This window comes from Canis lupus, chromosome 17, assembly GCF_048164855.1.
Source record: "Canis lupus baileyi chromosome 17, mCanLup2.hap1, whole genome shotgun sequence".
NCBI classification, from domain to species: Eukaryota; Metazoa; Chordata; class Mammalia; order Carnivora; family Canidae; genus Canis; species Canis lupus.
This window is the reverse complement of record NC_132854.1, coordinates 13,114,006-13,131,118: the sequence shown is the minus strand read 5'-3', so window position 1 is coordinate 13,131,118 and position 17,113 is coordinate 13,114,006. Positions and strand designations below refer to the sequence as shown.

The 17,113-nt window shown below is 44.3% G+C and overlaps 1 protein-coding gene across 5 annotated transcripts in view; it reads left to right on the top strand.

Moving 5' to 3' along the window:
- FARP1 (FERM, ARH/RhoGEF and pleckstrin domain protein 1) overlaps positions 1 to 17,113 on the top strand; it is a 290,246-nt gene that overhangs the window by 5,157 nt on the left and 267,976 nt on the right. The gene's annotated exons all lie outside the window — the stretch shown is intronic.

Below are 17,113 nucleotides of genomic sequence, written 5' to 3'. Positions count from 1 at the left end.
CGTGCCCGCGGGGTCCTGCGCGGCGGAGGCGGGCGGCGCTGGGGTCGGGCTCGGGTCCGCCGGGCTCGGGGCAGCCGCGGCACAATAGCAGGGGCGCGGGGCCTCCGGGTCCCGGGCACCCTCCGCGCGGCGCCCACCTCCGCGGACCGGGCCGCCGCGCTGCGCGCCCCCCGCCCCCGCCCCCGCCGCCCGGGCGCCCTCCCCCCTCGGCTTCCTCCAGCCTCCCAGCCTCCCAGCCCACCCGGCGCGCTGACAGCGCGGGACGCCTCTTCCGCGCCTCCGGCCGTCCTGCTGGCCCCGGGGGCGGCTCGCGGGCGGGGGAGGGGCCGCGGCTTGGGTGCCAGGGCGCCGCCGGGTGCAGCCGCTCGCCCACGCGCGGCGCGAGCACCTCGGTAGGTGACAAAGAGGAACACACCCTCCGCCTAAGTTCGATTTGGTCTCTCCTTACCGCCTGCCTTTATGGAGAGCAAACTTGATTTTTTTGTTTTCTTTCTTTTCAAGCAAAAGACACAGATTTCTGTGGTGAGCATTTCGAGACAGCAACTTCTGATTGTGGTTTTATGATTTAAGTTCCGGAAACTTTAGCTGTGTGATCGGCCAGACCCTTGAGTGTGTGTGTGTGTGTGTGTGTGTGTGTGTGACTTGAGGGGGGGTGGGGGGATGCGTTCCCCGTGATCCTTCTGGACTTGGTGTGTCGTTGGGGCCCGGCTGCCTTGGGGTCGGTGCAGGACCCCAGAAAGGAGGGAGGTGGGGCTCACAAAGGAACGGGGCCCCTGCCATCAGATGGGCTTCTGGAGAGGTGGGCTGAGTGCCTCTCCTCTGGAGCAGCGGAGCGGTCTGCGCTGTCTGGGGCCTTCTGGAGTACCCTGGTGGCCTCTGGCTGTTCCATTTTATTATTGTTAATGCCTTTCTTGCTAGCTTCCCAGGCTCGACCTGCTCGGCCAGCTCTCCCCGGTTTCCCCTGTCCCCCCAGGGCCTGGACTTTTCTGGGCCACTACCTCCCCACCCAGCAGGCAGTCTTCCCAGAGCCAGACCCCTTGGGTTAGGGTTAATGTGTTTTGCACGTGGTGACTTGCCAAGCCCATTTCTGAACATCCCCTTAGCATTGTCTTGCTTCTCTTACTCCCCCTAAACTGGAGTGCAGGAAGAAAGGCCTTTTTGGTGCTGAGAGCTTTGAGGGAGTTGCCTTAAAAATCGCCCTCATTGTTCAATGGGGTGGGTGGGCCCTTCTGATATCTCTCCTGTCTTTGGCTTTCTTCCCTCATTCCACAGCCTGCTGGCTGGGGGTTTACTCTCAGCCTTTCCAGAGGGTTGGTCCTCTGGTATGACAGTTTCTGACCATGCGCTTCGTATGTGGGTTCAGCATCCACATGGCTCACTTTATATTCTTGCAGCATCGTTCTGCAGCAAGGCACCAATATTGGAGTTACTCCAAGCACAACAAAACGTTTGTGTTTTTAGAATGTCTGGCTAATAGATCTGCCTCTGGGTAAAATAAATAGACATTATTGGCCAGTGACTGGCTCACCGGGCAAAGCGTTGGTGGAGATACTGAGTTGACGCCTCCCTAGCCCGGGCCTTCCCAGAATCTCCTGTTTCTTTCATGTGGGCAGGAAACTTGAAATAGTTGGTGATGATGTTGTGCCCCATTGGGTCACAGATTCTATAGCCCACCCCTTGTGAATTGGTGCGTGGTGGTTCATTTAGGGAGTTTGTCCCTATGGAAATCCTGCAGTTAGGTTTATAATGTGCCTTCTCACATTGATAGTCTCTTCCTGGAATTTGTATAAGTGATTTCATTCCTTGGGTCATGATAGAACACTAATGCTACTCTGTAGCCAAATTTACCACAAGGAAATTTAAAAAATCTACCCTAGAGAGTTTTCTTCTGGTGTGTTGCACTTATTTCATAATTATTTTGAGCCCGAAGGGAACCTGGGTGGATGTTTTTTTTTTTTTTAATATTTTATTTATTTGTTTGTAAGAGACACACAGAGAGAGAGGCAGAGACACAGGCAGAGGGAGAAGCAGGTTCCATGCAGGGAGCCCCATGTGGGACTCGATCCCAGGTCTCCAGGATCACGCTCTGGGCTGAAGGCGGGGCTAAACCGCTGAGCCACCCAGGCTGCCCGATGTTTTTTTGTTTTGTATTTCATTAGAGAAACTGTCCAAGTAAAGTTTAAGAATTAAATACAGTATCGAAAAGGTTGGTTTTTTTAAACGGTGGAATTCATCCTCTCATACTCATTGAGCATAGCAGAGTTTAATTCATTTGGAAAACAATAGAAATTTTTAAGGAGGTTGCTTGCGACAACCATCAGAAGCAAAACCTTTTTCCATCCTAGAAGAGGTTAGAGCCCACTGGAGAAAAGGCAAGAGCCCGGTCTTCTTGTGCGCTCAACACTCTATAGGAAAGATGACATTGTGACTTTCCCAGAGAGCGGGGCAAGTTTTGCGGATTTGTAGGTCCCGAGCCAGTGATTTGGTAGCATTGAGTCCTGGGCATTTGAAACCAGCCCTTTGTAACAGGCCTTGCTCATCTCCGCGAACTGCCTCGTGTTTTGGAGAAGTGCACCTTCCCCTGTAACTAAAGAAGCTCCAGAAAAGAGAGGGGCCCATATAATACCCGAATATAGTCGCAGGCTGGAGTCCTTTCCACCCTGGGTGTACAGGTGTATGTACCAGGTAGGCTTTTCGGTTGCGGTGCCTGCCTCTCCCTCATCCCTGGATGCTCGTGATTGAAAGGCGGGCTCTCCGGGCCTGGCTACGGAATGGGAAGCCGTAGGTCAACTTCTTTTCCTGGCTTTTGAATGCGTAGAGTTTCTCCGTCCACCTCCGTTTCCTCCAGGTTAACCGCTTCCACATGTCCAGAAAGATCAGAGCCCAACGGTTTCCATTCAAATTGCTCGAAGTACTGATTTCACCAGCCTCCTTATGCCAAATGCTGCCTTTGTTTTTAATCAAGAAGCCCCTGGCAAATGTTGATTTTAAAGTGGGAAACTGGCTTTTTTAGGCTGTCCTTGTGCTGGTTTTCAGCAGTTAAAAATGTTTTGCCCAGTGGATATGCTAAGCAAAAGTGAGCACTTGACAGATATTAAATATGGTGCCTCTCAGCTTTTGATATTTGTGAACTAAGCCAGGGACCATCAGGTACACCGTGACTAAAATTGAATACATGCTCAGTATTGGCTGGGACCCTAGGTTGGGATGGCGGTTTTCTTATTTTAACGGGGGATGGAAATACTAGACAAACGAGAAGATTGGCAAGTAAGTGTTGTGGGAATTCATCATTTGCACTGAATTAATTTCATGTGTAAAATTGTCATATTTATGCATACATTTTCAAACAAAGGAGCCAGCGGCCAAACCAGATTGCTTTTAACTCTATTATGACAATATTTCTTAACCACAAGAGTAATGTCACTCTGCACACAGACTTTGGCTTCCCATAAACGTATCTTGTAAAAGAAAGCTTGTCAATCCAGTATTATGGGGAGTTTCATTTTTTGTTCTCATCCTGTTAACTCAGGATCTAGTATAGGCCTGGCACATAACACTCCCTTGGGAAATACTCGCAGTGAATATATAAACCTCGTTTTTGATGTCTTTTCCAGTTAGCATTTAAAGTTTTTTAAGGTTGCTATTCTGGGAATTTGAAAATTTGATATTTGATTTTGTTTCCGTTTCATTCTAATTTAACAATTTAAATTAACCTTTAGGGGGGCCTGGGTGGCTCTGTTGGTTAAGCATCTGCCTTTGGCTCAGGTCTGGATCCCAGGGTCCTGGGATGGAGCCCTGCATTGGGCTCCCTACTCAGTGGGGAGTTTGCTTTTCTCTTTCTCTCCCCTCCCCCCCATGTGCCTTCTCTCTCTCTCAAATAAATAAATAAAATCTTTTAAAAAAATTAACCTTTAATGCTGGGTAACATTGTAAAAAGACTATATCTTTTTTTAAGGAGACTATTCAAGCTTAGACCTAACAGCACAAAGAAGAAAGTAGAACTTCTCTGAGAAGCTAGCTTCTGGGAGAATTTTCCTTCTTCCTGGCGTACATTTTCTAGAAGTTTTATTAGTGAATGTCCGTTGGTGGTAGCATCTGTGTTTGTATGCCTTTAAATATCTTTGTTCTGGAATGATAAATGCCCTGGGTGTGCAATTCTGGATTGCTGTTGTATTAATCGACTGTCTCCTGGTTCCATTGTTGCTGCTGCAGTGTCAGCTCAGGCTGATTGTTTTTTTGTGAGTAGTCTGTCTTTTCTCTCTGGCTGCCTTTTTTTTTTTTTTTTTTAATAGGCTTTATGCCCAGCATGGAGCTCAGTGTGGGACTTGAACTCACAACTCTGAGATCAAGACCCAGATGCTTAACCAGCTGAGCCACCCAGCGCCTTTCTGGCTGCTTTTAAGATTCTTAGGAGTTCTGCCCTTTGACTATGTCAAGGTACAATTTCTTTTCTCCTTGACTTTGTTTTTTTTCTTAGATTTTATTTATTTATTCATGAGAGACACAGAGAGAGATAGGCAGAGACACAGGGAGAAGGAGAAGCAGGCTCCACGCAGGGAGCCCGATGCAGGACTCGATCCCAGGACCCCAGGATCACGACCTGAGCCGAAGGCAGATGCTCAACGGAAGGCAGATGCTCAACCACTGAGCCACCAGGTGCCTCCCCATTTTTTAAAGTTCTCCTTGACTTTGACCCCCTTCCTCTCCTACACTTGTTTCTCCCACCTCCTCCCTACTCTTCCCTCTCTACTCCTCCCTCCCATCGTCTTACCAATGTCTTTCTGTTGCCCAGTGGCATTTTAGGGCCTGGGCATGTCACCATCTGTCCGTCCACTCCTTCACCTTTGGCCACTCTGGTCGTTTGGTTTGGGCTATCATGCATGAAGCGGTCTGAACAGTTGTGAACAAGTCTTTGTGTGGAGATCTGTTTTTATCTCTGGCTCTTACAACAAGTATATGCATAACTTTATAAGAAGCTACAGTCCCAAGTGTTTGTACTGTTTTCCATTCTACCAGTGACATCTGAGCATTCCAGTTACTGTAATCCCCAGTAACCCTGGAAATTGTGTCTTTTTCATTTTAGCCATTCTGGTGGATGTGTCCTGGTGTCTCATTGTGGTTTAATTGTATATTTCCCTGATGGCTAATGGTTGCTTTTCATGTGCTTATTGGCTATTTGTTTATCGTCTTTTGTCTATTAAATCTTTTGTCTTTTCACTTGTTTTTTGTCTGGTCATTTCACATAGCTTTTGAGGATAATTGACATGATCAACTACACATCCTTAATGTCATTTTATTTTATAGTTGTGGAGATTATATATTCTGGATACAAGTTCTTTGTTAGATCTGTGTATTGTGAATATTTTCACCAGTCTGTTTTGACCTTTTTATTTCTTGATGCTATCTTTTGAAAAGCAAAAGTTATCAGGAAAACATTGTACATGATCTAATTATTGAGCTTATTAAAGGCCAGGGAATTTATTCAACGTTGGAAAAATAACACATTTTTATGTGTAAGGCTTAGGCTAGTGTTGCTCTTTTCAAGAGTTTGACTTCCATTTACTTTGAGGGTGATGGAGCAGTTTTATTCTTTCCTAACTAAAACTTAGTTGAAGAGACTTAAACTTGCAAGAGAAAAAAATACCAGCTTATTTTGAAAATCTGAGGAAACAAGGGTTTAAGATTATGATCAGATAAATTTCTAAAATTCAGAGCTGTATTTGTTTTTTAGCACACAGAAGAATTATGGGAAAGAAATATTTTTGAAATCAATACAAAAATGGAACCCTAGGGAAAAGCAAGATGTAACATATAAATTTTATTTCTTTTTTATTTCTTTTTTAAGATTTATTTATTTACTTGAGAGAGAGCAAAAGCACATGTGCATCGGGGGAGGGGCACAGGGGTAGGAAGGAGGAGAGAGAATCTCCAGTAGACTCACCACTCAGCGAGGAGCCTGATGCAGGGCTTGATCCCATGACTCCGAGATCATGACCTGAGCTGAAACCAAGAGTCAGACGCCCAATTGACTGAGCCACCCAGGCGGCCCAAGATGGAACATTTTAAAAAGAAGGCGGAATGATGTATGTAGGTAGTTATGAGAGGGTTTTAGTTCTTCTATTTTGGCAGGAGTTATTCTTGTTGTCTCTGTTTTCTCCTCATTTTCTGAACTGGATAATAAACATTATTTGGTCAGAAAGTATATTTTCCTAATTTTTGTTTCTCCTGCCCAGAGAAGGTAAATAAATATTGGTTGATCTGAATTAAAATATGTGTAATGAACACCCCATGACATTTGAGAATGTGAGAGGTAGAAGGTGGTATCAGAGGTAGCAAGAGTTGGGAGTGTAGGCGCCGGAACCAGGCGGCTCTGCTGTCCATGTTTGTGATGTTGGGCAAGTTACTGGTGCTCTTTCTCTGAAACCTGAGGGGAACCTTTAAAAGCACGTTTGTCTTAAAATTGTAGAATGTCTGGCTGATAGTTTAAGCCATCATCAGACATTCACTTGCCTCAAGGAATTGTAAGGGTCTCCCAGTTTGGTGTCCCTGCTCACAGTATCATCAAGGACCCAGGTTCTTTCTCTCTTTCCACCCTGCCATCCCCAGCATGTTGCGTTTCGTACTAGGGCTTGTTGCCTAGTGGTTAATTAGGCTGCCGCCTCCTAATTAGCTATTATGACTAATGGCTGCTACAGCTTCATCCTCTCACACACCTGGTACAGTCAGGTCAGTAATAGCCTAGGCTTCTTCAGGCTCCTTTCATCATCAAGCCAGATCCTTCCCAGAAGCCTCCAACATCTGGGATGTGTGTGAAGGGGTTTCTGGGGAATATTTCTGTGCCCTTAAAAAGAGACCCAAGGACTAGGCTGAATGTGATGCCTGGAGCCATAGCAGCTATGTTGTGGTCAGCCTTGGGATGAAGGCAAGAGGATGATGGAGCTGAAAGATGGGACCAGAGTCCTTGTGGGTGTCACTGAATCATTGATCTTCCTGCACCTAAAGCTTAGTATTCTTTTTTTTTTTTTTTTTTAAGATTTTATTTATTCATGAGGGACACACAGAGAGAGAGAGAGGCAGAGGGAGAAGCAGGCTTCATGCAGAGAGCCCGATGTGGGAGTCGATCCTGGGTCTCCAGGATCAGGCCCTGGGCTGAAGGCGGCGCTAAACCGCTGAGCCACCCGGGCTGCCCTAAAGCTTAGTATTCTAAAGAATACTGGGCTTCATGTGCTAAATAATAATTTTACTTACTTTCTAGTTCTCTTATTGCCATCCAAAGCATCTTGGCTGATACATTAGTTGGAAGATTTTATCTTTCTTCCGATGTTTACCATTATCTCTGAGAAAACATGTTTCTCTTTATTATGTGGGAAGTGACTTAGTGGTCCTACCAAATGTCTGTGAGAGATGAACTGTTTTTAAGGGCTTTAGGCATTTGATATTGTGTGTAAGTGTTGCAACTAAATCAACATGAATTTACCTTCTTAAGGTGTCCTTGTAGGACATCTGTTTAGAATTGATCATTTGGCAGTTTGGATTACAGGAAATATTTTGAGAATAACTTCATTTCTTTAAGAAAAATGATGGCAGAACCTGCCATTTTTGTCAACCTAGAATGACATATACTTAATATTGCTTAGGAGATTTTTTTTTTAAGATTTTATTTATTTATTTATGAGAGACACACAGAGAGAGAGGCAGAGACACAGGCAGAGGGAGAAGCAGGCTCCCTGCAGGGGGCCTGATGCAGGACTCGATCCCTGCACTGGGATCATGCCCTGGGCCGAAGGCAGATGCTCAACCACCGAGCTACCCAGGTGCCCCTGTTTAGGGGATTTTTGAGGAGACATTATTAATCAGAGATTGATGTCTCCTTTACAGTCCTATCAGAGGTTTTGGTTCTCTGCCATCAGATCTTATTGGAAGCCAATGTTACTAGTGGAGTGAGCTACTTGAAAACGTCAAGATTTGGATAAACCAGAGGTTTACCAAATTAAAAAATTAGACACAAATATATGTAAGGAAAAGTTAAATGATTTTGTAATAACTTTAATATTAAGCAAATGAATTGAATGTAAAATATCCAGGTGAGTGAAATACAGACTATGGAGCAGTAATATTTCTATTTCCATTTAATTGATACAACTTTTAAAAAGTTGTTTAAAAAAATCTCCCTCAGCCCCCCTTCCCCCATTACCATCACAGTAGCCAGCTGACCAGGGTAGTTTGCATATTCAGTGCTGTTTTATTTTTACTCTAGTTTATGTAAGGGCTTATCAAGTCAACAGATATTTATAAACATCTATGTTGAATATATTAACTACCATTGGTTCCACAAAAATAAAGCTCAGTCCTTGTTCTCAGAGCATGGCATCCAGGGTGGATGGGAGAATTGTCGAGTAATTATAAATAAAAGGTAAAATATGACAACAACTTTGCAAAAGTTATAGTAATGGTGGAAGTTTCAGGATAGTAAGACAGTGGATCCTGATTGGAAGAAGTAGCAATTGAGCTGAGCTTTAATTAAAGAAGTATGTTTTTGTTTAACATTCACTTTGTAGCATTTTTTTTTTAAAGATTTATTTATTTTAGAGAGAGAGCACAGGTGTGAGTAGGGGGAGGGGCAGAGGGAGAGGGAGACTCTCCAGCAGACTCCTGGCAGCGCTGGAGGTGGGGCTCGATATCACTCCTGTGATTGTGACCTGAGCTGAAATCAAGAGATGGAGGCTTAACCCCCTTAAGCCACCCAGGCGCTCCTCATAGTATGTTCCTGTAACAGGATTAGAAAGTATTCACATATAAAACAAAGTAAAAAATCCCTTGTAATCCTGCCATTCAAAGATTATGAAAATTAAAAGTTGGTTTATTTCCATTTGACTTTTGGCAACATTTGGTATATTTCCAGTATTTTTTACCTGTGCATGCGAACATACCTTTTTCATAATTTGAGAGAATGATGCGTTTACACTGAGAAGCCACTTTTTCTGCTTTCACATTGAATGTTTTCTGAATTGAGTTTTCTTTGAAATGAAAATGTTTAATGCCTTTGTGATATTACTCTTACGTGATTCTATGTAATATGTAATGTAACTAACATTACCCTTTACCAATAATTTTTTTTTTTTGCTTGCAGTATTTTGCTGTATTGAACCATCTGTACATAAATCTATGGTACGAGCATCCCTAGGTCTCTTGTTGCAAGGGACAGATGCCTATCTTGAGCCACAGGATGCAGAATAGGGGTATTTCTTAGTTTTTAGTACCAACCTCAGAAAGGGCAGAGGTGGATCTCAAGCATAGAGACCCAGATTCAGAGTTGGCCCCTATGGGGTGTCTCTCATTGTATCTTGACTATTTTTGCAGGGTATCACTTTCACACTTTGGGTTACCCTTTCCACTGGCTGGTCAGGACAGTTTGGTGATGGTGGTGGAGGTGTAGGGGAGGGCAGGACGTATAGCATCCATGGCTCCTGCCTTAATATCCAAGATTCCTCTAGCCATCCTAGTGATTCATCACACATTTGAGCGCTTTCACTCCCCCTGGGAGAAGTGCTCAGATTGCTCCCTCTATGGTGAAGTATGGTGGGATCACCTAATGGAGTGTGAACCTCCCCCCTCACCTCCCAGAGGAGGCCTCTTTTTTAGGCTGCAAAAGGGACCACTCCTCTGGTGGGGGGGGTGTCTGGGGCAGGGGGCCAGGGAGACTTGAGATATAGTGCCCAGACACCATTAGCCTTTCCAGATGGATAGGATTGATAGGCAAACATAGGGAGGAAATAAAACCTTCCTGGTGCAGGGACCAGCAGGGGAGGGACTGGCAGAAATATAAAAGCGAGGCCTCTGCCCCACTTCCTCCCAGGGCCGTGCAAAACTTAGCAAGTTCACCATCACATTAATGCTGTCTGTGCTCCAAGAGCAGCAGCTCTAACCTAACGATTCCTTATGAGGAGTGTCATAAGTCATTTGTCACTTGTAATATATTATCCCCACAAGGATGTTCACTCGTGGTCGAATGCATCTTCCAGAGTGGGGAAAAAAAAAGGGGGTAGAGCTTGCTCAGGGCATGTTTATAGCATACCTGGCCTATAAATCTGGAGGTTGAGAAAGACCCAAAGTAGAGCCAGGAGCCCTCCAGTAGGCTAGAATGGGCGCTGTGCATACTGCTTTATTTTCTTCTAACGTGAGAATTTTTACCTGCTGACTTTTCTCTGTTGTGGCGGAAGCACTTAAGAAGTGAAGGTGCTAGATCTTCGCAGCCCTGATCCCCGCCTCCCCCCCAGCAAAACATTTGTAACACATCCAAGTCTTGCCTATTTTTCATATTCCCAATTAAAGCAGTGCCTGTTTCTGAATTCCATTGGCATCCCTTTTGGAATAGTGCAGTGCTTCGAGAGCTTACGGGGAGGGCGGAGGATGTAGGGCAGGGGTGCCATGCTGGGCAGAGCTTGTTTCACACAAATGGGTAAGGAATTCCTCCCTTGTCACCAGAATTAGTTCCTGGAGGTCGGGTTAGGGGCCATGTGCCCAACTTCCCTTTTTTCTTCCAGGTCCTTAGAAAAGAGCCTCTCTTTGATAGATTAAAGGAAAATCTTATCACAGATCATAGGCATGGGGACATCACAACTCTTTAAATTCTTAACGTCTTCACAAGTTACAAAGAGTAAAACTGATCTTACTTTTTTAACAAAGATCCGTTGAGCCCCTTTCAGAAGGTAGGTACTGTTCTTGACATTCACATCAGTGAACCAAACAGACACACATCGTTGTCTTCAAGGGGATCATATATAGATTTTTTTTTTTGTCCAAAAGAAGACATTTCTGGGCAGCCCGGATGGCTCAGCGGTTTAGCGCCGCCTTCAGCCCAGGGTGTGATCCTGGGGACCTGGGATCGAATCACATGTTGGGCTCCCTGCATGGAACCTGCTTCTCTGTCTGCCTGTGTCTCTGCCTCTCTCTGTGTGTATCTCTCATGAATAAATAAATAAAATCTTAAAAAAAAAAAAAAAAAAGCAGGAGCCAGGGGATTCATTCTCAGCCGTAGAGGAAAATAAGGAATGGTAATTGAAAGAAGGTAGTCTCTTAAGATACAAATCACTGATTCAATAACTTACTTGTAAAAGTCCTTGGGATCAGCAGTTTTTTTTTTTTTTTTTTTTTTTTTAAGATTTGGAAGTCAAGAGGGCCCTTGGCCCTGAGAATGATTTAAAAAAGGATATATCTCTTAAGGGAAAAGGGAATTGAAATTGCTTCAAAAGGAAAGTACCTGTGCATCTATTTTTTTAAAAATCAAGATTTAGTGAAAGTGACTTTTTTCCTCCTGTATACAGTTCTGTGAGTTTTACCATGTGCACCGATTTGTGTGAATAATACCACACTCAGGACATGGAACCATGTCAAACAGCTCAAAAATTTCCACATTGTTCCCGCTTTATAGTCACTGTCTTGCTTCTCCAGCCTCTGTAGACACTGGTCTTTGCTCTGTCACTGCTGCTGCTTGGTCTTTTACAGAACAATGTATAAATGGAATCGTAGAGCATGTAGCCTTTTGAGACCTTTTCAGTCAGTGTGACATCTTTGAGGGTCTTCTAAGCTGTTGGGAGCATTCATGATTCTTTCACTTCCATGGTTCTTTCACAGTATTCCACTGTATGGGCGTACCAGGTTTGTGTAGCCATTCACTTGCTGGAGGATATTTGGATTGTTCCCAGTTAGGAGGAGTTATGAATACAGTGTCTATAAATGTAGAGATGCTATAAACTTTCACGGGTAGGGTTTCTTTTTTAAAATATTTTAAAAATTTTATTTATTTATTTAGAGAGAGTGCAAGCAAGTGTGAGCAGGGGAGGGGCAGAGGGACAGAGAAAGAGAGAATCTCAAGCAGACTCCTCGCTAGTGTGGAACCCTTTGCAGGGCTCGATCCCACGACCCTGAGATTGTGACCAGAGCTGAAACCAAAATTCAGATGGCCAACCGACTGAGCTATCCAAGTGGCTCTCATTCATAGATTCTGATGCGAACATAGTTTTGAATTCTCATGGGCAAATACCCAGAAGTGGAATCCTCACCAGCTCTTGATATTATGAGCATTTTTCAGCCTAGCCATTGTAATAGGTATGTAGCAGTATCTTAGCATGGTGGTTTATTTTTTTAAACAAAACGTGCCAAAAACACACCTGTAAAAATGAACCCTGTCAGCTGCTTGTTTTGTGATGGTGTAGACCAAAAAGAACAATTGTGTATATAAAATCCCAAAGTGTAATAGTGCCGACAAGAAGGAGATATGTTAATCTTGGCTGCGCTTATCTCAGAGAACTGATAGGGTGTATAGTTTTGATTTCAGTAACTATTTTGCTCATTCTCTACGTGAATATATGGTGATAATAATTCACAAAAACAGTGATAGAAATTACTGAAAGGCAGTGTAGGTATGGAGAAAACACAGGCTTCAGGGCATGTATTAATTATCTATTGCTGCATGATGAATGGCTCCTAAATTGAGTGACTTAAACCAATAGTAAATATTAATTGTCTTGAACAGTTTCTGCAGGTCAGGTCTTTGAGGGTGGCTTAGTTCCTGTCTGCACATTTGCAGTAAAGATGTCAGCTGGAGCTGTAGGATCTGCTTCCAAGGACACTCCCCCCCGCCCCCACCCCCACCCCCTTGTAGCCTCTCCTTGAGCAGGATGCTTGAGTGTCCTCACAAGATGGCGGCTCGCTTCTCTCAGAGTGAGTGACTTCTGAGGAGTCCAAGGTAGACGCTGCCATGACTTTTATGAGCTAGGTTTGGAAGTCATACACAGTCACTTCCACAGCATTTTTGGTCACACAGGCCAGCTGTGATTCCAAGGGAGGGCACTACACAAGGTTTGGATGCCTCTGCACAGGGCTGAATCCCAGGACCCTGAGATCATGACCTGAGCTGAAATCAGGAGTTAGACACTCAATCCACTGAGCCATCCAGGTGCCTCTCCTTTTTTTTTTTTTCCCCTTAACAACATTTTCTTGTGTCTAGTTTACTCTAGGAATACAATATAGAACTTATAAAATATATGATAATTGACTATGTTATTGGTAAGGCTTCCAGTCAGTGGTGGGTGATTAGTAGTTAAGTTTTCAGGGAATCAAAAATTATACGTGGGTTTTTGTCCATGTGGGGAGTCAGTGCCACCAGCTCTTGCATTGTTTAGTGGTCAACTGTAAATAAAAACGGACTGCCTGGCAACTTACAAGAAGCTCATGACATGGTAGGTATCATTTATATTATTAAACTATGAAGCTTTACATCTTAACTGCAGAACATATCAACAAAGACAAACACATTAGATAAGGATAAGTTTGTTTTTAGCAAAGGTATTGGTCATGGCTTCTTTCACTTTTATTTTTGATGCATGTGTATTTAAAAAAATGTTTTTAAAAAATTTTAAAAAGATTTTAAGTAGGGCAGCCCCCGTGGCTTAGCGGTTTAGCTCCGCCTTTAGCCCAGGGCGTGATCCCGGAGATCCAGGATCGAGTCCCATGTCAGGCTCCCTGCTTGGAGCCTGCTTCTCCCTCTGCCTTTCTCTCTCTCTCTCTCTCTCTCTCTCTCTCTCTCTCTCTCCCCCTGTCTCTAATAAATAAAATCTTAAAAAAAAAAAAAAAAAAGATTTCAGTAATCTCTATCCCCACCGTGGGGCATGAACTCCCAACCCCGAAATCAAGAGTCATTTGCTTCACTAAGTTAGCCAGGCACCCCCATATTTTCTATGTATGTTTAATTTTTTTTTAAGATTTTATTTATTCATGAGAGATACAGAGACAGAGGCCTAGACATAGGCAGAGGGAGAAGCAGGCTCCATGCAGGGAGCCCGATGAGGGACTCCATCCCAGGACCCTGGGATCATGCCCCGAGCCAAAGGCAGATGCTCAACCCCTGAGCTATCCAGGTGTCCCTATATTTTTTTCCTTTCCTTTTTTTCCAGTCTTTGTGAAGTAGCGAACACCAAATTCATCATCTTGTCTTGTTCTCTGTCTTGTTTGAAGCAGTACCCCCAGCGAGAACTATGTTAGTCTAGGTCTGCCGTGTGCTGTAAGGACTCAGAGACCTTTGTGATGAGTTCAGGGCTGTCTGGAGAGCATATGTGAAGGATCAGCTCATTACATCTCTGCCTCTTTGTAGAATTTTTAGAAAATGCTTACTTGTAAACGTAATTTAAAAATACATCAGTCAGCACCCTTTGACTTAATTGGAATAGTCCGGAAAGCTTCCCTGTTCAAAGCGATCATGATGTGAGGTAACTCTACCTGTTTTGCTGTCACTGAAAAGAAGGCGGCTGCACGGAATCTGGTGTCTTGGCCTCCTTTTCTGTCTTCACCTCTTGTGTTCCATCCTCCCCCTGAGCTGCCCCCAAAACCAGCCACAGGAGCCCTCCTGTCTCACACCTTCCCATCTCCACACCAGCTCATCATCCCTCAGCGTGGAGTGCAAGGGCTTTCTACCCAGTTCTTCACCCAGTCCCTGCGCACCTCATTCCAGAAGCCTTCCTAAGGCTTCTGTCCCCCCCCACCCCTGCCGCTTTTTTAAAGATTTTATTTATTTATTCATGAGACACACAGAGAAAGGCAGAGATATAGGCAGAGGGAGATGCAGGCTCTTCGAGGCAGCCCAATGTGGGACCCGATCCCTGGACTGCGGGATCACACCCTGAGCCAAAGGCTGACACTCAACCACTGAGCCACCCAGGCATCTTGGCTTCCATCTCCTTCTGGGGGCTGATCTGGACCCCCTGTTTCTATAGTGTGTTTTCTCTCCTCACCACTCATTTTACTTATTAGAGTACTCTTAGCACTTCTGAGTCTCAGGCTGAGCACTAAGTGCCTTAGATATACTGACTCATTTAATCATCCCCACTGCCCAGATTTGTATTCCCCATTTTGTATATGAGGAAACCGAGGCACAGAGAGTTTAAATGACTTGCTAAAGGTCATACAGCTTATAATTGGCAGAGCCCAGGAAGAAGCTTAGGAAGTTGGAGTACATGGGTGGATCAGTGGTTGAGCATCTGCCTTTGGCTCTGGTCGTGATCCCAGGGTCCTGGGATTGAGTCCTGCATCAGGCTCCCCACAGGGAGCCTGCTTCTTCCTCTGCCTATGTCTCTGCCTCTCTCTGTGTGTCTCTTATGAGTAAGTAAATAAAATCTTAAGAAGCTTAGGAAGTCTGTCTCCACTTACTGAGATCCCCTGCTACTGAAGTATTTTATACGTTTGCATTCCTGGTGCCTGGCAAAGTGCCGGGAGCTTAGGAGGTGCTCAATAAATATTTGTTGATACTTAAAATTGCCTTAAAAGGTAAACTTTGTCTCAGATAATTTCTTACATTTCTTTGTAAAATGTAGTCCCCCACCTCCTGGCCTTCTGCAGGATGATGAGATTCTTGAGTTTATTTCTTATGCTACTCATTGAGCTGCTTGTGTCTTGTCACCTACCTCTTCTTTTGTGGTTACACACTTAGCTTGCTACTTGAGATGAACACGTGTGTAAAGTTCTATGTAAAATAAACATTTATGTGTGTTGAGAAAAGGGTTTTACCCATGCTTTTCCTTTAGAGAGGACTTATATGAGTGGTCTCTAGTTTTTCCTTTGAACTTTATCTAAATGTCCCATATTGAATTTTTACTGCTTTTGTAATTATCCAGTCTTGTTATTTAAAATGAGGAAAGTAGGGGCACCTGGGATGGCTCAGTTGGTTGAGTCTCTCCCTTGGGCTCAGGTCATGATTCTGGTGTCCTTGGATGAGTCCCACATCAGGCTCCCTGCTCAGTGGGGAGTCTGTTTCTCCCCCACTCATTCTCTCACTTTCTCTCAAATAAATAAATAAAACCTTTTTTTAAAAAAGAGAAAACTGGGGATCCCTGGGTGGCTCAATGGTTTAGCACCTGCCTTTGGTCCAGGGCGTGATCCTGGAGTCCCGGGATCAAGTCCCATGTCAGGCTCCCTGCAAGGAGCCTGCTTCTCCCTCTGCCTGTGTCTCTGCCTCTCTCTTTCTCTCTCTCTACAGAGAATAAATAAATAAAATCTCATGAATAAATAAATAAAATCTATAAAAAAAAAGAAAAAAGAAAAGTAAACTATGTTTCAGAGACACAAGAAGAGGAAAACCTAAGACATTTTTCTGCGCATGAAGCAGAGCCAGTTCACATATGTGAACAGTCGTGTGAGACATACTTCAGGCATTGCAAATCTTTCCCTGCTGTATTATTGAAACCATCTACTTGAAGGTTGTTTTCTTTGTCCTAGTGTTTCCACGGCACAGAACAAAGGAATATAGGTGCTCATGACACTTGGGTGAGAGGTGGTCTTCTTGGGGAGATGGTGATGGAAAGAAAGGTGGTTCTTTATTTATGGTGTGAAGTTCAAGAGTGCCTGGGGTTTGTGCTCCAAGTCGTGGGATGCTTTTGTTTTGAAGGTAGAATAATTCATAAGGATGAACTCAGACTCTAGACTTTAAGAGCCTGAGAAAAGTGATAATAATGATCCTGAGGTCACATACATGAATCCCACAGTCAGCATGACCAGGTCCACAGTCCTGTGGCTGCAGGATGGTGACTGGCGGGTGGGGGTGGAAACATTTGCTTCACCAGGCTGACAGGTAAATTAGCATGGACTGGAGGGGATAAGAAACTGTCCTGGGGGCTTGATTCCTTTTATTGAAAGATGGCCATGCTTTGCTGTACTACCCCTGAGACACCCAGAGGTTGTTTTGTCTCTTAGCCATGCCAGTCTGTTTGGGTAGCACCTGGGCACTGTTCCATGTCTCTATCCTCCTCACCCCCACTGTCTTCCCCCAGCCAACTCAGTACTGGGATTGGACAAGAAGAAAAGTTTGTCTTTAGGTGATGGTAAGGACCATCACCATACCTGTCCAACTGATTCCCTGAAAATTGCTTGAAAGTCTACTGCATGAGCTAACAGCACCTAGGAAACACGTTCTGGCTTCTCCTTGGAATCCAGCTACTTGGTGTGAGGCCCTAGAACCCCTGGATTCCTATTGGGGCCCTGTACTTGGCACTTTGCGTTTATTTTTACTTGAGCATTTATTCAGTGAGGAAGATATCCTCTCCATTTTACAGAAGAGGAAACT